At 38.7% G+C, this 26,685-nt stretch overlaps 1 protein-coding gene across 2 annotated transcripts in view; it reads left to right on the top strand.

Moving 5' to 3' along the window:
- The window catches only part of TRAK1 (trafficking kinesin protein 1), a 125,890-nt gene that overhangs the window by 21,084 nt on the left and 78,121 nt on the right, over positions 1–26,685 (top strand). For both annotated transcript variants that reach the window (XM_054639729.2, XM_077178010.1), the window contains one exon: positions 24,393–24,685. The gene's annotated coding sequence lies outside the window, so the exon portion shown is untranslated. Of the gene's footprint in view, positions 1–24,392; positions 24,686–26,685 lie in introns of those variants that run through there.

Raw genomic sequence — 26,685 nt, 5'->3', positions numbered from 1 at the left:
TTTCAGAGAAGCTGCAGGGGGAGGATTTTGCACTGAGCACATAGTTGCTTGTGTGGGTATGAAAGGGCAGTGTAGGTGATATCTTTTACCAGAAAAATGATCCACAGTTTTCTCTGTAAACTCTCTTGGTTCATTACTTCAATTTACATCTTAACTCTCACTGGGCCCAATACCAGGTGCTACAAAGGACAAACTTTTATTACCTTGCATTAGTAAAACAACACTAGTTATTAATACAAGTGACTCCTTCCTCCAGTCTCTCTGGATTATTTTTAAAGACTAATCTTTTCACTCCTTACCACCAAGCTAAGATGGTAGTGAAAGTTATATTGCAAGCTATTTATATTGCAAAAATAAAATAATCTGGAAACATTTAATTGAAATACATTGTAGGTAAAGGAAATCAAGAAGTTTTTTGTGCTTTGCATATAGGCTTATTATAAAGGTGGGTTGTTTTTTTTTTTTGGTTGGGGTGTTTTTTCCCATAGCAAATAGACTATCAAAGAATAAATGTGCCAGACAGTAGATTAAATTACTTGAAATAACTTTGCTGTACTATCACAAAGGAGGTAGTCTTGAGGATATGCAGTGTGAGTAGATGGATGGTATAGGTCATGTAGTGCTGAAGTGGTGCTACTCTGTTGACACAATGTTTTATGGGTAGGCAGGAGACACCTGGTTAATGTCTTGAGGCTTTCAAGGTTCTATTGTGTCAGCAAGGTGACCTCATAAAAATCTGTGTATAAATAGCCTTTATCTGTCTATATCTATACAAGATTTAGTTGCCAGTCAACTAGAGTTAAATTCTAATTTATCTCCCTCAGTATTTAACAGTGGCACAGTCTGGCAGAGGATAAATAATTTTACTGCCAGTTCATTCTTGATTATAGTGTCAGCAAATGTTCCTGCTGCTGAAGATATGTGGGCAAGACAGATGGGAGATGGTAATTAAATGGACTCTGGGAAACCTAAAAGAAAAGTGTTGGTTGAAAAATTCTTAGTTATTAGAAAAACTGTTTTGCAACTTAAAAATAATGAAAACAAAAAATAGATTTTCACAATATACTTTATTACCTCCTGTGATATTGGGGAAACATCTCTTGAAATCCCAACTTGTACAGAAAGGCTATGAACAGGAAATCTCTCTTAGTTCTGCATGTTGCTGGAAAGAAAAAGTTTTCTCTGCAATTTCAGCCTTTAAAAGAGCATTTTATTCCTTTCCTTGACCAGTGAAAGTGCCGTATTTGCATATTGCTGTAAATTTTTGTTCTGGGTTGTCTTTAACTGATTGCTGAAGGTCTACTGCTGCATTTCTTTCCTTTCTTTTTTTTTTTTTTTTTTTTGCATTCTTTGGGAAGAAAGGAGAAAATTTTTCTGTTTGAAATTTTTTTATTTGTTTTTACTTTAGATCTTCTTGTTTCACTATCAGGCTCAAATTTAATTTCTTTTACTGCAGGTGTTTCAGTTCATATTTATGATGAAGTATAGGAATGCACATGGGAATACAATTATATTCGCAAATGTAAATCACCTCATCAAATCAACCATTCACCATATGGTGAATTTCAGTCTGCTGTAACCATAGCCTGATGCTTGGAACAGTTCTGCACTTTAGTATGTTAAAACTTGGAGTCAGGACTGTTTGAAGCAGGAAAACAGTGGTGTGAAAAGGCACTGGGAATACCTGCAGCTTCACTGATCAAGTAAATGACAGTTCATGTATCCTCAAGGCTGGATGTTATCCAGTCATACAGTTATGCTCAGTTTGGAATTGAGAAATAATCACAGAATCAGAATGGTTTGGGTTAGAAGAGACTTTTAAAAGGATATTTTTTATTAGAGTTGCCAGGAGCCAAAAGCTTGATGCAATAGGAAGCACTGTAAGGAACCATTGATGTAAGTGTGAGTCTTTTGGTTAATTACAATCAAACTTTAAAAAATCTGTTTAGTTAGACATGATCAGACACATGACTTCTAATAAGCAAAATCAGATGAGAAATGCTTAAAGTTGTGTTATTTTTTCTTACGTCTGAAGGAGCATCTGGTTTGGAATACTTTTTTCACAAAGGGAGTTGCATTTCATATCTATAAAGATTCAAAAGTTTATCCTTGGTGCAGGCTTGTCCCTGGAAGACAATGTTTACACATCCTTTGTTTTGGCATTATGTTTTCAGTTGGATCAGTCCACAAAAAATACTGGGTGCTTGGAGAAGAGGTGGCTGCAATGCCAAACTTGTCCTTAATGTGTGGGAATAGGAGGCTGGCTGAGAAGAACTGTTGTGGCTTGTTTTGGAGGAGAAGTTAGGAAACAAAATTGTTCACACTTTTCTTGAGGAATGATAAAATATTTCCAAATTCTTAGAAGTCTGTTGAAGTGACAGGTCATACCCTACACAAAAATGCCATTTTGAGAAGGGCAGAGTTTGCGACTGGCTTTAACTTGAAGGGTAATTTCAGGAAAAAGGAGTTTAATTTGTTGGAGTACACGTGTGATTGCCAGATGAGCTCATAGCTCTGTTCTCTCATGAGTGTTTCAACACATGCACCAGAAAGCCTTAGTCTTTTGAGATGTATGCAATTTTAAAGTATGGCTTTGTTTTGCCCTGTAGACAAATCTTACTGCTTTTGTGAAGACTCTGGAAACACTCTGCAGTGTTTTCCTGATGTTTAGAAGGAAAAGATTTGCTCTGTTCTCTCCAGAGGATTTTTGTGTATGGTTGTCCATACAGCTTTGTTTTCAAATTAAAAATTTTGGATGTGGTTACGAATGTAGATATTGTAATATGCATTTAAAAGATCAAGGTTTTAATGCAGCAGACTGAAAAGAGGAGTAGGCTAACCCTGTTTGATTCAGTTTGGTAGTTTGTATAACTGCTCTGCCAAGAGAGGGTGAGGAAACTTGTGCGGGAGCCAAAGTTACAATTGCATTCAAATGGCCTTACGGCATCAAGAACTGTTCATGTGCAGGAAACACAAATAGAAGCAACACTTAGAGCAAGCCTGCTGGCCTAATGGTGAGATTCTGGTGGGGAAAAGGAGACACAAAAAAGGAAGAATGCTATGCAGATGATCAGGAGCAAAAGGAGTTGAAAACCAGGTACAGCAGGGGCTGTTTTGGAGCTGTAATCCCCCAGTACTGTTTGTTGCACTTAGAGCTGAGCTTTGACTGTAGTGCGTATGCAGAGGCATCTCTGGCCATGCTTTAAATTAACTCAGACAAAAGAAAGAAACATGGCAAACGCTGCTTTAGTACTTTGCATTTTCCCTTACTCAGCAGTTTAGTTGAATGCTGTGTTTCGGCTATTGCACTGCATAACGCTGCCCGGCGTCTTTCTCAAATACTGCTGAGCTGAGCTGCTCTTGTGTTCCCAGATGCAGCTTTAGACTGGTGGGGCAGGAGTACAGACTTATGCTTTGGTGTTCAAAAGTAGGTTAGTGACAGTGTACTCTGCTTCAGTGGGTCAAGGATCACTGTTTATTGTGGTTGCCTTCCTCCCTGCCTTCGCATCTAACGTTAAACTGGCATGTTGTTTACCACCATGAGATTTTTTTGAGAATAAGCCAGAAGGAATCTGAGTTAATATTTTAAGTTTCAGATAAAACTGCTTTGGGCATCAGGTCTCTTAAGTTGTAGTATTATTGTTAAATATGTGCTATGTTGGAAGCAGACAGATTGGTGCAAGAGGAATTGCTTGCACGCTTTTGCAGGCTTTCAGTTGCAAAGAAATTGCAGTTGTTTGAGGTACTCGTATTGTCCTGTATCTGTAGGACAATAGGACAATTAATTTGTCACCAATTTCTGTTGGCACTCCTGGTGTTAATATTTAGATACTACGTGTATTAATCTTTGCATATGCTGATAGGTAATTTGGTCTTAGCCCATTTATTGAAGCATTGAAGCTCTTAGCCCATTTATTGAAGCATGCCATTAGTGATGCCTGTCTAATTGATGTCCTCAACTTCATTTTGTTAAATTAAAATTATTACAGTATAAGGAGCTTAGACATGAGTGTTTCCTTTGAAATGTGAGGACTTGGACTAAGGTTATTGTCATTTTATTAGGCTTATTTTCTGGATGTGATTTGAATTTGCTTTTCTTATCTGTATTTAAATTCAAAACCAGAACTTTAAAACAGAAAATAAAAATAAACCAGTTCAAAATTATTCATTAATTATGAGCCATATAAACTGTTTTCTTTGTAGAACATTTTTTTTAAAACAGTTTTTATTTTTAAATCCAATGGCTTTGGAATATTAGATTGCTGTTGGAGAGTTACATTCTTATATTCTGATGGCTGGAAATCAGGAAAGCTCTTTAGATTTTTCCTCCCCAAATTGATCTTCATTGCTATAATCAAACAAGGAGCAACTTGTTATAATTTGCTAGTTCTTTTTGCTACTGCACAACTTGGCTGAGTCTGAACTCCATGAAAAGAATGAATATCCTTGGTGGATTTGTAAAAAAACCTTGCAACTGCTTCTAATCAGGTTTAACTTCATTTTTTGCATGTTCTTTGTTACAATACCCATTTTAACTTCCAAAGTTGTTTAAAGGGCCTTTTTATTGTTGGGAGCTTTTGAGCTTTGAAACAATGCCCATAATAGCTGTTCCTTGCTCTGTGATTGAAGGAAGGACTGACTGACTTGAAGGAAGCTGACATTTCTTAATGAAAACTTTGCATTTTAAAACTTTATAAAAATACTTTGAATGTGTACTACCTACAATACCTAAAATCTTTAACACACTCAAAAATCTCAGTGCTACAATTGTTTTCAGACAATTGTAGGAAAGCAAAGATAAGGAAATGAAATGTTTTTTACAGCTTTTAGAATCTCTGACATGACATTGTACAGGAATGTAATTGTAGCTGGGTAGAGATGGAGCTCATATCTCCTGTCAGGCAGAAAAAATACCCTTAGTGTTGGTTCTTTTCAATCTCCCTTCTGTCCCCACTGGCTCAGGTAGGATTATATTGCAACAGAATTGCACTTAAATTCTAGTAGAAGTCATGTCCTTAGGGAGTAGACTAAAAAAAACTCTGAAGTGTTTGTGAGTGAAATGCATCTGATGGATTCTTGTTCATTTCTGTATGGCTCACTTTTTTTTCCTCTTGTAAATTCACATTTCACTTCCTGATAAAGAACATACAGGTACAGTGAATACAATGAATTTTTCTCCCTATTTAATTAACTTACCCACATTTGTTTTTTCTTTAAGATAAGTCTACTTCCAGTAAGGTGCTTGCATTCATCAGAGTGGCTCAGGATTTGTCCCCACTGTTTTTTTGTTTATCTCTAAAATACAGAGGAGCAGCTGCCTTGCATAGGTGTTAAGCAATTTTCAGTTTGTAGAGAGAAAGTCTTTTTGAAGGAACGTGTTAAAAGAAATACTTTCAACAGACTTACTTCTTCTCAAACCCTAAACCCCTGCCCACACCCCTCTTTGTGTATCCCAGCTGTTGCTGTTAAATGTATGAAATGTAATGTTCAGTGTATGTGATATGAAATGGAGTGTAATGGAAAGAAATTTTGGTTTTTTCTGGTTAACTGTGTACTAGGAAGGAAAGTTGAACACATATGAAATTTATGTCAAAGGTGCTGTAAGAAACAGGAGGTCTTGTCCACCAAGCAGTTGGGTTCTACACGTGTGAAGGGAGCTTGGATGAAAGCAAACAGAAGGTCTATACTAAAACTTGAAGTCTGTACAGACTAGCAAGGAAATAGAATAACTTAAATGTTTAAACAGAACTGAAAGTTTAGGGAGTGATGTATAATACATTTACTAGGCTTCCTAACTAGGACAACTCAAATATGAAGTTAAAGACTGAGGATGTATGGCCTTTTAGAGCAGTACAGTTTGCCTTCAAGTCGTCATGAGGCTGTTAGAGGAATTACTGGAAAAACCTGAGAATTAGAAGTGATAGGAGTGTATTTCACGTTTTGGATTCCATGTTGTTAGATTAAGTACTGAAACTGTTTTCTTATCAGCTGTGATAATTTTTTGGTCTTTGATCCCACTTCATTCTGAAATACTTTTTCTCTAAAGGAGATGAAATGTGCTTCCTGATGTCATGTGACTTCTCACATACAAGGTTTCATCAGAGAACTGGAACTGAAGGTGAAAAAGGTAGCTGACAAAGAAACTTTCAATAGAGGAGATGCAGAAAGAATAGCTGCCTAGGTAGGCTCTAAAAATCATGTGAACTTTAAGCCACTCAAGAGCTTAATTTAGTGGGAGACTGGCCTGAGAGGCTTAATATAGACAGCTCAGATATCATGTGGAAACTCTAATATAGACATGTATTGATATAAGAGACCTTGAGCTTATTTTTATTTGTTCCTGATCAGATAATTTGTTTGCTTCCCTCCCTTAACCCCATTCTTTATTCTCAGGAAATGCAGTAAAATGGCGGCCGTTACTGCACAAGTACACCTGACTGTACCAGGGAGAGTGAAGGAAAAATGGCCTTTTGGTACTGGCACTTGTTTTGATTTACTCAGCTTTCAGTGGAGTCTTCAGTAAACCATTTTGGTGCTCCTCCTGATAACTTTGACTGGGAATAAGTGAAATAAGTAGGATGTCCTTCTGCTTGCTGAGAAGTGTTAGTGACTTCTGAAAGATGCAAGGTCACTGGGATTTTTATTCTTTTTCCTTTCTTTCTTTCTCTTTGTGTCTTAGAACTAGTTTATTTGGATGTTTCCCAGTATTGTAGCTTCAAGTTATAGCTATTACATCAACAGTACACTGATTTTTCACTCTGTTCAGAAAACTCCTTATTTCTTGCCTGGTCATTAGCAAAACATCAGTAGGAAGGTCACAGTGTAACTGATGTGACTTGCCCTTTGATGGAAGTGTCGTGGGAAAAACAAATAGATGAGTGGATTCCCTCTGTGTTTACAGTAGCCATGGAAAGTTGTACTTTGTTAAAATCTCCATCAGGCTGAGGAAAAAAAGCTACCCATACTCTTAAATCTTTACTTCAAAAAAAGAAAAAAAACAACCAAAAAACTCAGGATTTCAAGTATCACTTCAGCTCTTACCAGAAATTCATTTGGAATAAAATCATACTGTTAGTTTGGAAGGAGCTGGGGATTTTAACTGTACAAGAAAAAAATTTATCTGGTGTAGGTGGTGTTGATATTATTCTGAGTCTTCCTAAAAATATAGTCCTTAATGCAATCACCATTTATGACATGTAATTGTACTTACAGATCTGTAATTTCATAACTGGCAAATTTAGTTTGGGGAGTAATGTTATGAAAGCAAGAGTGTTGTCCTCCATGTGAACAGCTGAAATACCTCAACATCCTGACAAAACCAGAGGAAGAAGGACACCTTCATGTTCAAAAACTTCCTTAAACTGATGGTGAATGTTTCACTACTTAAGTTCTCAGTGAACAAAGAACTGCTTTGAACCATGTAGATAAGGGAGGAATAAGAGTCAGAACAAGACTTTTAGCGGTTGGTTGCAGAGTTTTTGCTGTCACAACACAAGAACCATGTTGTTAATCCTTTTTAAATAAGTCACAGTATTCTTCTGTGGTAGCACTGAGTGGTAGAAGTTGCAGAAGTTTGTCATCTTCACAGGGAGGACAGTTTTGTGTATGAAGTTTCTAAGTCTTGCTTTTTCTGTGTCTTTCTGAGAGACAGCAAGTTCTTTTGAGTTATAAAATCACAAATACAGAGTTTGTAAGTGACTGGGTAGTTTTGGTGTTCAAGCACTCTTTCTACTTCATAAAGTGCCATTAAAATTATTCTCCCTTCTCAAGACTTGATGGAAACATGCTTTGCATGCCTTTTGGTGACCAACTGGCCTTTGATTCTGTAGCTCAGGGCTTTGGGTAATAAAGGATTTCATGTGCATTTTTCTGCAGTGATCACAGCATACAGTGAAGCAGCAAAACCCACAATGCAGGTATCCATACAGATGTGACCTGGGCAAGTCTGAAACCTGTCTGCTTTAATCCCCTGTCTGCTTTATTACTGTTTTATAGCAGGAAAAAAAACTTTGAATGTGGAGAGCCTTCCACTTGCTTACAGAATGTTACATGTGTTATTACATGTTCATTCTGAAGACTTCTACAGAAACAATAGAAGACTGCTGAATTGCAAAGCAGTATACATTTAAGTGTGTTAAGTTCAAATTATCAGTATGATTCTAACACATTTAGATTTTACAGTCCGTATTGCTTATAATGCAAACCCCTCAGCTTTCTGCAATTGCTTGTAAAATGTTTGTCACCTGGGGAAAAAAAAAGTGTTCTGTCTGTGGTGGTCATGGATGGGCATGCAGTGAAGGCTTCCCTGCCTCAGCAATCGCTCTTTAGTCTGCCTTTTCAGTCTCTCTTTTAATCAGCCTGAGCTGTGGAGCTGTTACTAAGCTTGCAGAAATGTTTTCCGCTGATAATGTGCATGTCTTGTAGTTGAGAAGTTATTTTTAGCAGTCTGGTGAGACTCTGAGAGTCACTGAGGGACAGAGCCCTGGCAGAGATCTGGAAAAGGGAGCTGCTTGCCAATGGATTGGAGTGGGAGAGGGGAAAACAGTACCTTTCATTCCCAATCATCTTTTTCTGGTTTTGACTACATTGTTCTTTCCTGGTAACTTGGAAAGAAAAGGCACGTTTCCCAGGTTTGTGTTTGGCTGGGAATAATATCTGTGTTACTGAGGTAAAATTGGTAGAATTGCATGAGTGGAAACTTCCATTTTCACTATGATGATTTTCAAGGGCTGCCTGAATCTCAACAGACACCTTCTAAATAGAGTGAATCTGAGAGGTGCTGCTCTTCACTCTGCCATAGTGGAAAGGCTCTGAACTGAGACAGTTTGTATGAAGTCAGAGTTATATTAATCTGTTCACTGCATTTGCTAATGTACTGGACTTTTCCTGACTGTATACTTATAGTACCCAAGAAAAGTTAATCCAGACAACAGTGCCACTGAAAAAGCAAATTGTTTTAAGTCATGGAACCTTTAATTTGACCATAATACTCAGCTACAAGCAGCTTTTTAATGTTTAAAATTTAGTAAAACTCCTGAGAGGCTCAATTTGACCTATTTTATTCATAGAACTATTATGTAAAAAGATTGCTGAGGAAGAAAAATAGCAGAAAGCACAAGAGGGTCCACCAGTTTACATGCTTATGTGCTGAAAGCTGCTGTTTTTTCCAGATGGCAGAATAGCTAATAGTGGGACTCACCTAAGTAAATTGCTGTGCTTTTCCTCCCTTCCAGCTTTTTCTTACTTTTAATGTGTGTTTTGATTTAGTGCCATAATCAAAGGTCACTCCCAGTCTTTCAGTCTCCACATGCATGGCTGAGTGAATGCGTTTTTCTTTCATGTTTATCTTTGCAAAGAAAATCTGTGGGTGGAGAATTTAACATGGGATTCCGAGTGCTTTGGGACTTCTCTAAATGACATACCTGGGAATGCTGCCACATAGCAGACATGTTTCAGTGATGTGTATTTCACTGGTGTAGGACACCAAAGATGAAGTAAGGTAGGCTGTGACAATTGCTACTGAAAGTGTTCATAAAGTAACACTCCATGCAAGAGAAGGTCTGCAGGCATGCTGAAGAGCATCCTTCTTTCTTATTACTATTTTGGGGTAGGTTTTACATGTTCCACCATACTATTTCTTTATACTGGAGTAGTATCATTTACCTGATATGAAAAAACTTCACCCTTTCTTATTGGAAAATAACTTTGAAAGACAGATATTTGTCTGTGTTTCTTCAGACCAGTCAGGATGGGTTCATGCTGAATGTCATCTCTCTTTGTTTTGACTGGTAGGCATTGGTCTTGCTTACAGTATTGTGTGATGGCCAACTTCTGTGCTATATGTGCAGTTGTGTGGATTTTTTGAGGCTTCATCCAGTCGTGTACTAGAGTGTCTATATTGTCTGTATAGGATGTTTGTGGGAAAGTTTTGCATATGGCACTTCAGTTTTGTTGAGTTGGATATTTTCTGCCCACTGTCAGTTAGAACATGTGATGTACTCTGGATAATTTGCAAACTTGCTTAGCTGAAGTTCAGTTTTGTTTTTACAGCTATTTGTAATTCGTCTGAAGAGCACAGGCCATAATGGTTAAAACCTGGTGCCTATGGTGATGTCCCTTGTCTTGTAGCAAAAGGGATTGATGATGAATCCAAACTGTACTATGGTAGCTAAACATGAAATATTTGGTTTTAAAGACTTTTTGGCATGTGTGTCTCTGCTGAGGCTGATGATTGTGCTGAATAACATAAAAATGATGTGGTCAGTGTCCTCTCTAGTTGCCTTTAACTTTGTGTGAATGTCCAAGCAAGCAGCACTGTGCAGCTCTATTACCTGCATGCATGTTTGGACCAAGGGTAGAGCATGCTCAAATTCCCTTCCTGCTTTCATTTGTAGGAATATACACTGCCACTGTGCACTAATGCACATTCTGCATTATTTTGACCTGATTTGTAAATAGATGTATAAATTCAAAGAACTGAGCACAATAGATTCATATCTCTTCAGTGACGTAGTTGTGACGCTTGACTGCAAAATCAAGCTTCTTATTGAATGAGAATAAACTTGTACAAGGAGAAAGAGGAAGAATCTGTCAGAACTGAGAAACCTTCACCTAAACACCCTCCAGTAAGTCACAAATGCACTGCAGCAGCAAGAAAATAGTAGGCTTTGTTCTAGCTGTGTGTTTGAGGTTTGTGTGGTTTCTTAATTGCCCTATAAATTGATATCTCTCTACATGGCCCTTTGAAAATTATCAGCTTTGTTATTCAGTGCATTCAGGAATAAACACAACATAAAGATTGAGGACGAATGGAAATGGCATTATTATGGAAAAGTTTTTTGAGAACTTGAGAAAAAAACAAAACCCACCAAAAACCCCAAACTGTACTGCCAGTTCTTAAGTGATCTGTTGTCTGTGTCTGGACTTGTTTTACATTGTTCTTTCCTACCTCACTGTAGATTTAGCATAAATTATCAGAAATCAGTGGGAGCTGTAAAACACCCTTCTATTCCGTATCAACATGACTGTATGAACACTAATTTAGCAGTAGGATTCTGTGGGAGACTATATTGGGTGTATGCTGTGGTGTTTGCTTGGAGTTTCACGGTCTGTTCTGGCAGAACCGGTCTCTTCTCTGACCCATCTGGCATACTGTGCAAGTGGTCTTAGCCTAGAAAGTTGTGGATCCAAGTCAAGCTGCTGACCTTTTCCTCCTGCTTATTAATAAACTTCCCTGTTTCTCCTGCAGTCAATGTATGGAGCGAGGCTGGGGAAGAGCATTTCAGCAGCGTCTGGCCCTGCCGAGGAGGCGGCAGCGTGCCTTTCTCGGGTTGCACAGAGACACTTGGGGCTGGGGCTGTGCCGGCAGCTGCTGTGGGTGTCGGTGCCTGGGGAGTCTGCACGGAGCAGCAGCTTTGAAGAAAGGGCACAAGTGGTGGAACTGCAAACCTACCACAGAAATCTGTTAAAAGAGAGAGAGGTCAAGGAAGGTTCTGGTGCAACTTGTTGCTGCCAACACATTCACCCCAGAGGGGCTGTGCTAGACTGACTGCTCCTTGAAAGCTGGCTGCCTTTCTAAACTGCAGGACAGTGGCTTATTTTGGCCTTGACCTGTCAGTTACTGGTGTTGGTGATGATGGAAGTTTACAAGGGTATTACTGCTAGGCTTCAGTCATGGGAAACTTGTCTGTGCTTCCTGTTTTGGCCATGGAGATTCCAACCTAATGATGAATATCAATAGAGTGTTTTTATTCAATAATGTAAATGAGGTATATACATTCTATTTATTCTTCCTCTTCTGTTTCCATGGCGAGGGACAGGTGTGTGAAAACTGAGTCATGGGACCTTACAGAGACATTAAAGTGCAGAAAAGAGAAATGTAATACTGTAAAGAGAAGGTTTTATAGTGATGGCAGAATGTTTCACTGAGAAGAACAGAAAATGGTTTGTGGTAAAAATTGAGGGTCTTGCTGAGCCCTGTGTTTGGTGCAGGTGAATAAACAGTGCATTTCTGAAAAGCAGAAGTGCATTTCTGGATCCAGAACAGCAAGGGATGTAAGGATGGTCTAGTGTAGCCACATCTCTACCATACACTAGGAATAGCTACAATATTTAATTCCATGTATCCTGGTAAAGGAAATACTGCAATTTTCACTTTAGAACACAGTCTTGTCTTTTGCTTGAACTGCTGCATGAAATGTCTGGACTGCTATGTTCTTCTGACCAAAGACATGACCAAGACTTTGTTAAACAAAAGCTGAAACTTATTTGCATGGGGCAAGTGATAGCTCAGAGATCTTTGCCATCATTGGGCATACTTTTTGATGTTATTTCAGCATTTCTTACTGAAAATTATGTTGAGCCTAAACCCCCAGGCAGATAGACTATAATATTTCACCTTGCTTATGCTTAAAGCATGACTAAATTTAAATCAAAAGCTTTTCTACATGAACTGTAAAACAGGTTAAGTAGATTGAGTTCATTTCAGGGAAGTCAATGCCTACACAGAATATAAAAGTATTTTTCTAAAATTTCTCTCTTTTATTAATGTGATATGCAGTCCTTTCTACACAAGTTCATTTTTTCCTTCTGCCACATTAAGTTTCAAGGAATTGCTCTCCAGGCCTTCTTCAATAGCAAGGAAAGCTTCATATTCTCTCTTGACAGTAAAAGAGATGTGATAAAGCTTTGAGGTCTGCTGTAAGCACATACTGGACAGAGAACTGAAAATTAATGAAGGCTTAAGTAATGAAATTGAGGGTGTGCTGTCTCCAAGCACTTTTTAATGTTACTGGCTTCAGTTGTCAAATCTTGGCTTGTTTTTAACTTTTTTAGCTCAAATAAGAGTTTATATATCAAACCAGCAACATACACAGGGAATTTAAGAGTAGGTAGAGAGATCTGTTCCTTTCAGGAAATCATGTGTTTATATTAAGCATTGTACTTGTAGGCCTTGCTTTCCATTCTACCTGTTGCTCTTGAAATCTGAATCTTCCAAACTCCATTAGCAGAAGCTCATTTCTTCATGCACAAACAAAAAATGTGAGTCTTTCAAGTAGACAGACTATTACTTTGACTTTAGTGATACTTTCCTATGATCTCAAAATGTATCATCATCTTCAAATATAACCATGGGTACTTAAAACTCATGTTCCGGTCTTATTACAGTTATTTTGAAAAAACTGGGTATCGGAATGATAACTTCCCTTGTGCTAGAGTATGTATGAGTCAAGGGAAATGAATTCTAATTGTGGTTCTGAGGCTGATAGGACCACTGCTCTGCCAAGTTAGGTCATGAAAAAACATTTTGAAGGAAGACATTTCTAGGCATCATAATACTTGTTTTGAGAGAGGCTTTCTTTTAAACTGCAGACGGGCAACATTAGTGATTTTTAAAATATTTTTCAACTGAATAAGAAGTGCTTCAAATGCTGAGCTTTCCAACCTTGTAAAGCTACATGTTGTTCTCTGCACTTTTACATTTAGCAGGTCTCTATAATATTTTACTGAATTAGTTCAATTCCTTTTATTGCCCAAGCAAGGGTTGCTTTTGATACTGTAGTGAAAAGTTCCACTTTCAGAGAAATTTAAGTCTTGCACACAAAGAATAAAATCCTTAACATATAGGAAAAAAGTTTATCTAAGAACTGTTCTCCTCATGGGAAGCTGGCTGGGTTGCTTGCCTGAAGCTGTTGGTAGACTCTGAATGCTTTCTGACTGGGTGCTAAGATACAAATAAGTCAGGAGATATGCTGATAAGTGGGGAACTGAGTTGGCTGATGGTAGAGCAGGTCAGCTTGTCTAGTCCACTTGGAGTAGTTTTCAGTCTCAACAGAGAATTCCAGTTGAACAGGAGCTGTCAGGGGCAGTTTGGTTCAGTGCTCTCTTACTGCCTGTGCCATGGATCTGCTAAGTGAGGTTCAGTGTCCAGGACTATCTGTTGTGTGTTTTGGAGAACATGTACATGCACACAGGAATTTATCTAAGGACAGCTTCAGAAAGTGCCTTGTCTAATGGTTATCACAACTATTTTCCAAAGTCAGTTTCCAAATGGTCTGGAACCATTTGATCCATCTGCACTGAGTGAATCCAAATTTCTGTTTTTGTGGTTCTTTGGGGAAAGCCACAATGCAGGATTTCAGCTTCAGTCTGTATCTAAGTAAGATAGTCTGCAAATGAAGCAAAAACTGAGCTTCTATTGTATTTAATTTGTATTTATACCCCCTAGCTTAAGCTCTTGTGTAGTTCTCCCCTGTAAGGAGACTTTTTTTCTCTTTTGTTTTGTTTGGGGTTGGTGTTTTTGTGTGTGTGTGTGTGTGTGTGTATAAAGACTGTTTCACAGCTTTGTCCTTACCATCTTCATGTTAATGCCCTTGAATTTTAAAAAACTCTATTTTAAAATCTTTGCTTGTATGACTTTGACTTTAATGGCACTAAGCCATGGATAATTGGCTCAGTTTCCTAAAATTCCACAGCCTGTTGTTAGGATAAACATTTCTAGGTTCCCAAGAACACAGACACATGTATATGGTAATATACTGATTATACAGAGCAACTTTTAAACACAAAATCTTATTTTCCTATTTTATTCTTGGTGCTTTCACACAAGCATCAGAAGCAGAAAAATGAGTTGACAGAAGTCATTTAAGATTTTTAAACTACTATATTCAAGATTTTTAAACTACAATGTAGCCTTTTGAGAAGGGCTGTGAAATGTTTTTTTTTTGTCTGTAGCCATTAGCCCCAAGAGGAGCTGGAGGGAAGCAGTCCTGTATGGAATGGTGTGTGTTGAGATGCACCTTCATTAGTCAGGGACACGTCTCAGTTGCTGGGAAGGCCATGTGACCAAGGCTTTGGTATAAGGCCCTGGATTGCTGGTTGTTCAGGAACTTGTGATCTTGTTGTGTCACTCCCCAACAATGGTACATAAAGGGGCTTGTAAGGTTCAGATATCACCAAGTGTTGGAGCTGTGGCTTTCTCTGGGCTGAAAAGGGCTGTGATCTGCATTCCCCCCAGCCCAGAGCTTTACGGAGGGGCTATAATTACAGAGCTTGTGACAGAGCTGTGTTCAGCTCACTCGTGTCCTCTCAGACATAACAGTGTATGGTTGAAAGCATCGTTCCATACACACCTCATCAGAGATGGCAAAAGATAATGGATATGAGGCCCAGGGATATTAACAGCCAGTTAAGAAATTGTGGGATAGGCTCTGAGAAACTTTGCACGTTCAGGATTGTAAGGCAACCTTGAGGAATGGTGGAGGCTCTCACTGGATTGTGCCAGTTGCTCGAGCACGTGGGGAGGTTTGCTGCCAGGGAGTGAGGCAGGGCCAGTGATGCTAGTGAGCCAAAGCAGATCGACTTAGCATCTTACTCAGAGCAGGAATTGGTGGTCTGACTGTTCTTGGAGGTAAGCTTCCCAGTAGTTGTCTCTGAAATTGCTTATAGCAGCAACAGGATATTTAAATGTCCTAATTTCTGGGAACAAAAAAAAAAAAAAAAAAAAAGAAAAGGATGTTCCTACTCAGCAGGTGGGGGTTTGATTGTTTGATTTGTTTGTTGGTCTTATTTTTTAATCATCTTTTAATACAATTATTCAACTCCAAAGCAATCAAATCAATCTGAAAATAAATGGATAAGGACACAGGAGTTACAGTGTGTGGGTTTTGAGTTTTTTGAGTTCTGTGCTTGTTTTGTTGGGGTTTTTATAGGACAGTTTGCGAAGAATTTAATTCTTCTTATCCCTGCTCTCACTGACTGTGTGCAATAAGAAACAGTAAAGAAAAGCAGCAGTCTTGTGTTATATGAGATTTTGTGCAAATATTTTCCAAAGGTCAGCTATTGAAATTTGGAATAATGGCACTTTTTTCCAATCCTGTAAATCGGTATTTTTTAAAATTTAAAGTGTACCAAGTCCATGTAGACTCTTCAAAGTCATTGCAGAGGGTGAGAAATGAGAAATTCTTCCTGTAACAGGAGAAGAACAATAGTAATGTAAAACAAGATTAAAATTTCCCCCTCTCCCCCAGGTTTTAAACCATGATAAATATTTGGTTTGAGCCAGTCTATTCTTTTGTTTAGAGTTACTTGACTAAAACTCTTGGCCCTGACTTGCTGGCAATTAGTTGTATTGTGTTTTTGATTAAACAGTAGTGTAGTGGTGGTGGGAAACCAACATACTAGCATGGTCTTTTGGCTGTTTTCCCCTGCTCTTTAGTGTTGCCCTGAGGAACAGAGTATGGCTGGGCTGGCTCATCAGGGATTTAGCTTGGAATGGGAACAGATTTTAATTCAAATATCTTCACCTACTGCCTGCTGTCTTAGGCCCAGCCATTTTTCAGTGAGTTCTTCGGGGGTTTGGATTTGTTTCCCCTGTACAAGTAGCTAGTTCATGTTTGTGTAGTGCATTTGTGACTCCCTGCACTGCTTCTGGGCAAGTGCTCCCACTACTCCTTGCTCTGGATGGGAAGTGAGCTCAGCACTCAGGAACAGGGACAGTGGTGTTACCTCTGCAGTTCAGAGTTTGTGGTGATCAACAGCTCTCCCCAGCTATCAGAAAAGCTGTACCCAAAACTCTCATTTGAAAGCCTTTGATGTTTGTGGAGAAGGAAAGAAGTGGGGAGTTCCATTCTCTTGTGTTGCTTAAATAAAGAGAACTTTTCATATTTTTGTTATCACTGTTCCCAGCCATATTATTTGAGGACCTGGTTTGCTGTTGATGTAGTCATTCTCCCCATACCTGACCTTTGACAAGTCTTTGATACCTGCCTTTTTTGAAGTGGTACAAGGAGATACGCAGAGATGGTGTTTATGTACCAAAACTCATGGTCTTGTATTCTAGCTTGTGTGTTCACTGTTTTAAGTCTGGAGTCCATGCTAAATATTCCAGCAGCTAATCCAAAATTATTAGGTGGGGTTTTTTTGTTTTGTTTTGCTTCTTTTTAAGTCATAAGATCTTATTCTTATCTTCAGCAAGTATTGGTCCATGCCTTTTGCACCCATCTCGTAGTGATCTACCTCACTGAGCACCTTGCACACACGTGTGTGTGAAAAGAAAGTACATGTTTGGGGTGTTTATACTTTGCATTGCCATACCTCTGAGCTTTGTTTTCTTTTTCCTGAATTCCTTGTTTGCCTGCACTTGCAGCTCTCATACACTGTGCCTTAGTGGTGAGGGTGGTTGAACAGCTTTCCCTTTGCAAGGCAGGTACACGGCTGAAGATCTCCCAGCCAGGAGCACGAGGTGTTGCAGGAAAGGGAATGCACCATTTACATTTTTGCAGTTTTTTTGTTCACTGACAGAGGGGTATGGTGGGGAGAGCATGGTTTTTGGCCTATATTTAATAAAAGGAGAGAGAGCTGTAAAAAGCTCCCGGTGTAATGTGAGCCTTACAGAAGGAAGAGCTATTTATAGATCCCTGCAATATTTGCCTGAAGGAACTTGAGAGCAGAGTGGGGCAGTGTTACATAAAGCTGGGTGAGAGCACACTTGTGCCCTCACAGCTGTGAAGGTCAAACCCAGGGCTTGTCTTACAGTAGGCTTCTACTCTCCCTTGCCCTGAGGGGAGAAGAGACTGATGGGCTTCTTCTGAAGGCCAAATCCTAGTGGTGAGAAACTTTGGTTTGTGGAGAGCAGTGGTGTGGTTTTCTTTTAAGAGGCTTATTATTTGTGATGTTTTCATTTCCTTGTTTTTTGAGAAAACATGACTGACTCGATTGATTACTTAATTGTCAAATAAAGCTAAACAAGGTCACAGCAGCAGCTCTGGGTGCCTTGAGAGTGAGATTTCAAGCTGTACATGGTTATATTATGGTTAAAGGAGCTTTTTGGTTATTGCTGCTGCTATTCTGTCTTTTATTCTCATTGGGTGACTTTTTTATTCTAAATGACATTACCATGCCACTGGCAGTTAATCAGGTATTGTTCTGGTTTTGGATGTCTTCATCAGCTTAGTACTTGATCGTTAAGAGGCTTTATAAAAGTGATTTTAGAAACCCTTCAGATCTTTGACTTGAGAACATTTTTTTATAGTTTCACAGGCAGAAAAGCCTTTCTTCAGGAGGCATATACCTTGAGAAGATCCTTCATAGCGTGTGGCATTAACATTGGGTGTTGATACTTTTCTGAAAGATTGCATTTGGCTAGGTCAAAGCATTCCTAACTCCACTATGAAGAAGAAAAAAATCCAAAACTAACAAAAACTGTGGAATATGATCTAAATGTACTATAAAGCTAGGAAACTTAAGCAAGAAGTTTGATTAAAAGGACCTTGACTGCCTTTAAAATGTTGGATAAGGGTGTAGTCTGGACTTGTCCAAGATGTTTGTCCCTTTAGTTTTTACTGTAAAATTATTGGAGCTCTTGTAACATAAGAAATGCAGAATTATGTCAAGTGTTTGAAAGTAAATAAGGTGCTTCTCACATTCTATCACTCATCTATGATGCCTAGACTCTATGTCCCTTGAGTTAGGGGTTTTAACTAAGCAGTCAGCATTCTGCATGTTCAAAAGGCAGCTTCTGCGCAGAAGCTAACCCCCATGGTTTATAAGAGGGTATATAGCACATAATTAAAACAACTCAGTAAATAATTTCAGACCATATTCAGCCTTTATCTAAAAGTTAAACAGTGAATGTTTATGTGTGTGTATGTAAAAGCCAGACCTTCTACAAAGGGTTTTTCTTCAAGGTCTGGCAACATGTATTTAAATGGAAGAAGACATTTTGACTGGCTTTTGAACCCACCCACTTAGTGAAGAAATTTTTTTAAATTAAAAAAGGCAAAATTTACAGATTCAAAATGTGTGTTATGAAAGAAATAAGAATTTGGATACTTTTAGCAATTCTAAGTTGCTTCAGTCGATTATTTTCCCAAACAAGGGTAGGTGAGCATATTAATCTTGTTACATACGAGTCAGACATACAAAGACATACAGAGCTTTGATTTGCTTCAGTGTCTACATGGAGCATTTTGCATCTGAAAAATTTTTTAGGTGGGAGGTAGAGAAGAACCTTGAGGATTCTTTTTAAACAGCTTAGTAAAACTTACCAGACTTAGTTTAAAACAGAGGTGCTTAGTAGATTTTTAGCGTGATGCACAAAACAAGGAAGGATATTTCTGGTGGGACTCTTTCAAGTACATAAAAGGGTGGAATTTGCACATTCTAAAACCCTCTGATGCGTTTAAGCATCAGTTAGTACTTAGTAAATGAGAATTAGTGAATTAGTAAATGAGAATACAGGATCAGGGCTCTGAAGCTCCAGGTGGATGTGAAGAGTAGAAAGCTCTCTCAATCCCTTGATATCTTGTGGTTCTGTCTAAATTAGCTAATACTTTGGTCAGTAGGGGTGAGTAACTAGATCAAAACCCTGAAGCTTCATAAATCTTCATTGCTGATTTGAAGGGGTTACTTTAAATTACCTTGGGCTGAATGTCCCCTCTTACCCGTGCAGTTTGAAGCTTCTTGAAGGATAAAATTTAATAGGTACATGCCAGATGACTTGTCAGTGATGAAGCCCATGGGGCTACCTGAAGTTTCATGTCTCTGTGAGACAGCAAGTACCATTTGAAGTGCATCTTGCAGCAGAGTTTTCAGATTCTTACTCAAAGGGAATTGATTGTTCATATGTACCAGAGCTGTCATGCAAAAACAGCCAGCTCACAGTAAACAGTTTTGCTTCTTCTCTAAACCCTACAGCATAGTTGAATTACATATGAGAGTATGCATAGCAAAAGGATGACCTGGAGGATTTTAGTCAGATGTTCTGGAAAGATATTTTTTCCCTCTGTTAAGGAAGTATTTCTTTAAATTGGCAGATGTTCAGAGTGTCCCAGTTGCCATTTTAAACTATTGAATAAAAGTAGTATTGAATCACAAAATCTGAGCTGGATAATTAAACGTGGTTCAAAGCTTAATAATCACCAAAGGGTGCAGCATGTGGCTCTGGAGTAGCACATTTCCAGATGTTTTGTGACTACAGTAAATTGTTGTTGCTACAACCCAAGATGGTGGTAAGAATAATGTTGCAAAGTTATGGATAACTTACTTGGCTTTGCTGGGCTCTAGGTAAGCACATATCTCTATGGCTGAATATCTCTGTATCTTTTTCTGCTTTTGATGGAGGAAGAAAGATTACTTAAAGTCATTTGAGTGTTTAGATTCAGAGCTAAGTTGTGTTTAGTGCTGAATGCAGAAAAGCTTCATCTCAAATGGCAGTGAAAAAGCAAGTGGTTTATTTTATTTGCTTGTATGTGAAATTTGTAATGTATGAAACTCAACCTTTTCACCACAAAACAAACTGCAAAGAAAATGCATTAACTGCTTTGCCTAGATAACTGGCAAAGCTGGAGTTTTTTATTTTTTTTATTTTTTTTATGTGGAACACATTGCTGACTAATCACAGCTCAGTTCCTGACTTGCCTTTTGGAATCTGGGCTGCCACAGGTACACTGCAGTCAGTACCCCCCAGTGAACTTCTTCATCAAGTCTTGGTTACGTTGCAGTGTTGCAGTCATAGTCTGATCTATTGTGTGGATGTACTATTAGATTGCAGAGGTGTTGGCTGTATGTAGAATTTAAGGTCTTGATATAGTAATCATGCCAGTACTCTGTTTTAGGCATTCATTGTGTTAGACCAAAATCTGGGCATTCTTCAGAGGTGGTGTGCAGGAGCAAGTCTTTGTGCTTGTTGATCCCTCTAACAAAGTGCAAGGTTGGAATGATTGCCTTTCAACAAACAACTGACATATTAGGTTTTTTTTCAGAGTAGAATGACCTTTGTTAAAAAGATATAGATGATAAACTTTAGGCAATTTTGCTCTTTCAGCAAACAGTTTTACACTGAAGCATTTTGTTCAAACATTCCAAATTAAATATTTCTTTAGTTCCACATCTGTCTATTGGCCTCAAACTTTCATTGTATTTAGACTGGGAGAAATGGCACAATACAGCCAATGGTCCAATATAGCTTTTACCGTACTGAGGCAAAAGCTGAATTATGTCATATTAGGTAGGAGTTACTTAAATCCTATATGCAGGCTTCTGTTGAAAAGAAATTTGTTGAATTTTCATTAAGAACAGTTATAATCTGATTTACAAAGTCTGCACTTGTTTGGATGTCAGATTAGGTACAAAACTACAACTATTATTTCTATCCTCATTTGTATCTCAGAAGGAGTGAATACCAAGGAGTTCAATAACAATTTGTACCATCACATTTACAAGTATTGTATGTGCAGGTGACATTCACTAAAGAATAATATTAATATTGTGTATTTTCTGGGGACAGTAACTACCATGTTCATTTCTCTTTATAGCTGTTTTGACAATCTGGTAAATAGTGTTCAGTTGCAGTTTGTTTTTATTTTCTGCAATAGGAAGACTTATATAGAAGTTTAAAGGACAAGTGTGTGCTGCCTGGATTAGGTGGCAACATTTGCCTTGCAAGAGATGCCATGCAGACAGTGCCTTTGTAGGTTTTAGTAAGGAAACTGAAGATATTTAATAAGTGTGAAAGGAAGCAGACACACACATTTATGCTGGCTTTTTTTCCTCCATGATACAAGGTTTTAAGATCAAGGCAAATTCTCTTCCTTAAACCTGAACTTGACTTTCTCATGTTGATGCTCCATGTGTTTCTGTAATAGACAAGGCAGACTGTTGTGAATTTTGGGAGGTTTAGCTTTTGCTCCTTCCTTGTACTTTCAAGCTTATTTTCCTTAAGTTTCCATAATTGCCAGCAGTGAAACTGTTTGTGTGAAGGAAGAGCATTGATGACTTTTGTTTTCTGGATGTGTATCTTTATTTACTCTTAACAGAGCCGAGGGTTGGGGTGGAGCTTACAGGAGGTGGAGAACTGGTTCCATGGTACATCAGTGGACTGAATGTTAAGAGGTGACACTCATTCAACACAAACTTCTTATGCAAATTGGAATGTTATGTTCTGGCCAAAAGTTTTTTGATGAGGATTGTGTGGGAGAGAGTCAGAAATGGTAGTCAGGTATGTCAGATGTTGGATGTCATTTGTTCAGAAAAGTTACAAGATCTTAAATTCCCGGAACTCACTAGAAGGCTGCAGACAAATCACACCTTGGTTATCAGTGTTATTTCATTCAGGAGTGCTGTTTTCTTACTGGCTTCCTGAGGTTGCTAAGGCAGGGCCTGGGAAGGAGGGGAGAGGAGGGCAAGGAAAGCTGAAAAGTGCTGTTGGAGCTTTTAGTTATTTAATCCTAGTCAAGGCCTTGTTCATAACAACAGACTTATCTAACAGTTTCCCAAAACAAATGTAATTCACAGATGTGTGGCAGCAGCTAGGGCAAAATTGAGCCCATCTAATCAGTCAGTCTGTGCATTTCCAGTACTTTTTCTTGTTTATAGCTTAAACTGTTTCTATCTTCAGTGCAGAGGGGAAAAATAAGATTTGCATTTTGGTTCCAACTTCATTTGAGCAACTGATTTTTAATATCAGTAATCTCCCTCTAGTTATTTCTAAGGAGCCACTTGAAAGGGGACCATTTGCAAAGTAATCAGTACAAGTAACCCCATTGTTCTTTTCAGTATGTACTGTGATAGTGCAGGAATAATGGATGCTCTGCAGGGGAACCATAACACTTTCTGTTAAAGCACTCGAGTGAAATTTTCTCTTCCTGCAGCTGCCACACTAGAGTATAATTTTTATTAGTGTATGTTATAAATTTATTATGTGATTTAGTGTGTTCCCTTAGCTGTTACGGTCCTTACAAAATACGATTTTTGAGTCTCTGAGTGTGAGAAGTATTTCCAAGTTAAATAATACCATGCAGGAATATAAATGTATGTAATTGAGGAAAATTTAATGAAATGTTATTCTGTGTGTAGGGGTTTTTTTCCAAGATTTAATATTGCCCATCTGTTTACTAGTTACGGTGTTCTGATTTCAGTACAAATGTATCCTTGTTTAGACCCTCTGAAAGGGGGAGAGAATTTTGCTTTTTTGTTCTTATACCCATGCTGAAGGTGAAAAACAGGTAGAGAAAAACCGTGCTGGTGCAGTGTTCCAGCTTTGTTGCGAGACTTTTCTGGAGCTTACTCCCAGAAGGTCTAAACACCAGATCTTTGTCTTGACAGTTTAAAGACTGGTATTTGAGTCTTGCAGTGAGTTTCTAGAAATACTGTCATGTTTTGTTGGAGCAATAATGTTATTGGCTAGGAATGCCAGAAAACAAGTTGCCGAAATACTGAGTGTAACTTTAACAGCAAAATACGATTATCTGGGCATGTTCCAGAGATTAGAGAGAGCCTTTTTCACATAGAAATTTCAAGACAAGTGTTGTTCTGGTTCTCAGTGAAGCACCAAACATAGCATGTTGCTGCACTTGCATATGGACTTACATCACACCTGCTCTTGCGTTTTCTTGCTGTTTGTCTTCCTGTTTTTCTTATGTTGTCTGGGTATTCCTGTGTGGCTTGTTCTTCAGCAGCTGCTTATATGTTGTAGCTATTATACATATATATAAAGTCTTTCAAGTCTTTTCCCAAGTCTGTTTTTCTGCAATCCCATGATAATATTTTCTTTTCCTAGTAGGGAGAATTTGCATCTTTCCTTACACTGCTGATAACCAAAAGCAGTACCATGTGTCTTTAGCTCCTTACACAAAATGTTTGCTTAAGTTTTGGGAGAAATGTGCTCTTCTTCATTCCTTCTGTGGCCAATTCCATCTTGCTGGGAACATCAGTATCCAGCGTGGAGGGACTTTGTTCCCAGTTTGAGGCTGAGGCACTGGGGAGCAGCAGTGTGGTCAGTCCTTTAACCCAGGGCACCTTGAGTTTTGTTTTCTGTGTTTTCTGTAAAGGGCGCTAGAGGTGCCAGCTGCCAGTCTGTCAGTGAGGGGCTGGGTGTACAGTGGAGATGAAAGTCTAGTACAGTTATAGTATAAACTTCTAATAATTGCTGTTTTGTTTGCTATCAGTTGATTTCAAATTATGGTGTTATTAAAGTTCCAGGTGTTATTAAGTCAACCAGGGATGTGCAGCCTGTCTGTATGACCTGGCTCATACAGATGCTGGGTTACACAAAACTTTGACCTGGCTGACATGAGAGAAAGTTGGTGAATGAGCCAAGGTGAATGGACTGTGCTTACTGCAAGTTGGGATTGGCAAAAATACGGATGTTTAATCAGCTGTTAGTAAAAAACACAGTACAAGGACTGACACTTTGGTACTGAGCAAGGTGCAGAGTGCACACCACTGGGCAAAGTGCAGAGATAGGCAGCTGCTCTGTGAAGAGTGTAGGGGTTTCAGTATTTGCTGAATTTTTCAGGTTAAACTAATGTTTAAGAAAAAAGAAAACCATCTGTCCTGGTATACACTGTTTGGAATGGCTTGAATTGACCATTTGTTCCTTTTGTGTTCTGCAGACTTCTTGAAGCCAGCTCTAGCGAAGACAAGGAGTTCCATCTGTGCCAGCCAGCCCCGGTCTCCAGTGCTGGTCCCCCTGATGGCACATTGTACGAGCCTGTGAAACCTGCCAAGCTGGACGCCACAGCTTTGCACGACTGCACTTTGGCCGCCACCGTGCCTCCCTCGGAGCTGTCGAGCCATGCAGTCCTAGCCCGCGACACAGGCATTCACGAGGAGCACTATGTAAGCGAAGGCGTGGAAGATGATGTGCCAGACTGCAGAGAGTACAGAGATGCCTGCACCATTACTGGTAAGCAGTCAAATCCTTTACCTTGGTGAGCATGTATGTGGTGGTGTAGAGTTAAGCTTCTGTTCTTAAGCTCTTGGTGGGGTATCTGCTTCATGGATGGTGTTATCACTGTTCTGCACAATTTTTCTTCTTTAAGTGATAATCCCAGGCACCAGGATTTTCAATGACAGCACTTTGTAATATTTAAGGTCCTTGCGAATAGGCCAGACCAATGACATCTGTGAAACCAGGTTTGCAATGCAATTTTTTGTATTTATGTACTAAGGAAATTGAACCATTTGAAATTTTGTTTGGAAAATAACAAAAGTCAGAGATGAGGAGAAGGAAACACTGCACCTTAAAGTTTATGGAATGCTTGTCCTAATGTTCAGCATAATTTAGAATTCCATCTTTGTATGAAAATTGCTTTCTCATATGAAGAATGTGAGAAATAGGGATGGGAGAAACAGGATCTAACATTTTTACTGTACATATTTTTGCTTTTCAAACCCATTTCATTTTTTCGCATTTGTTCTGGAACAGTAGAAGTTAATGTATATGGAATAGCTTCTTCTGCATGCTTTATGAAAGGTTGAACACCCTGTTATAGATTCACACAAATGGAATATGTATTGAAGTACGGTATTTTAAACAGAACTGGAATCTTAATGCTGTGGTCAGCTGACCCATTTTTTTGTGTTTGAATAATCACTGTAACTCAGTTTAGTCATGGTTATGGCCATGAAATGACAGGCAGCTTTCATTCCAAGTCTGTGGTTTGTTGGCTGAGCTGTGAGGCTTCTCTTAGCCTAATGTAACCTTGTGAGTTCTAAGTCCTTTTGGGAATGTTTGAGGACTTAGCTGAGTTTTTGAAAGGGAGAAATGAGATGTCTGAGAAAAACAGCAAAAAGACTAAGCCCATTCTAATTGGCAGCCAGATACTTTTATCCTGAGTTACTGTCAGCCCTTTCTAGAATTGTCCTTAAATCAGAGAACTAGCTAATGGTGACTGTCAGCAGCTGCTTTAAGCATGCCTTAGCTTAGATCAGCCCACCAGCTGTGTAGTTACTAAGGGCTGATATTCTGAAAAAAAAAAAAAGAAAATAGAAAGAAGGGCAGAGGTGCTCTCAAGAGCACCCTGATTTCGGTGGGAAGGCAAGCAGCAGTATTAACACTGGAGTCACTTTGTCAGGTATGCATCTACATAAAATAAGTATTTTGTTTAAATAAACAAACTTACTTGCCATCCTTCCTTCCTTGTTTTCATGGATTTAGAGCTCCTTAACTGGTTAGTTCAAAAATGGTCATCCTTTTGACTTCCATGTAGTTAGGTAGACTAGAAACTGCTCATTATATAAATGCATTCTGGGTAATATAATTCTGTTTTCCAGGCCCCTTGTAGAAAGATCTTGCAATCTGTTCTGCTGGTTGTGGCTCGTCTCCCCTTCAGCCCCTCTCCCCTCTCCCCTGTTAACCTTGTTTTTCTGTTTCTGACAACAAGCCAGGATAACCAACTTCTTTCATGAATCAAGATCCCTTCTTGGTTATGGTTTCTTGAAAGGCAAGACAAACTCACTTTTTAACATTTAAAAAGTTTTTATTAAATGGAGGCCAGCACATGTTCTTGCTACTTCACATTCCTTCAAGCCTGATGTAGTTTCTGAATCTCTTTCTTCTTGCTTATCTGTCAGCCAAGTGTTGTTTACAGATTGGTCCTCAATTGCTTTTTAAAATGGATTTGCTATTCTGCGGTGTCAGATTTGTACTATTTGTGACCTGAGGAGAACATGATGTGGCTTACAGTAGAAATAGCAGTGGTTTTCTTGATTGTTTGGGTATCCAGGGGCTTTTTTTGTTGTTTATGGATTTTTTTAGTTTCAGCTTTTTGTTGTGCATTTTGAAGGTGTTGGAGGGCATAGGCTGGAAGTAAGGAAGCACATTCTGATTGTGCTAAGCGTGTATTCTTGGATATAGAGTTGGCTTAAACATTTCTTGTCTCCAAACCATCTCAGAATTGGGCT

This window comes from Agelaius phoeniceus, chromosome 1 (genome assembly GCF_051311805.1).
Source record: "Agelaius phoeniceus isolate bAgePho1 chromosome 1, bAgePho1.hap1, whole genome shotgun sequence".
In the NCBI taxonomy this organism is placed as follows: Eukaryota; Metazoa; Chordata; class Aves; order Passeriformes; family Icteridae; genus Agelaius; species Agelaius phoeniceus.
The sequence above is the reverse complement of the archived record's forward strand: the minus strand, read 5'-3'. Positions and strand labels throughout refer to the sequence as shown.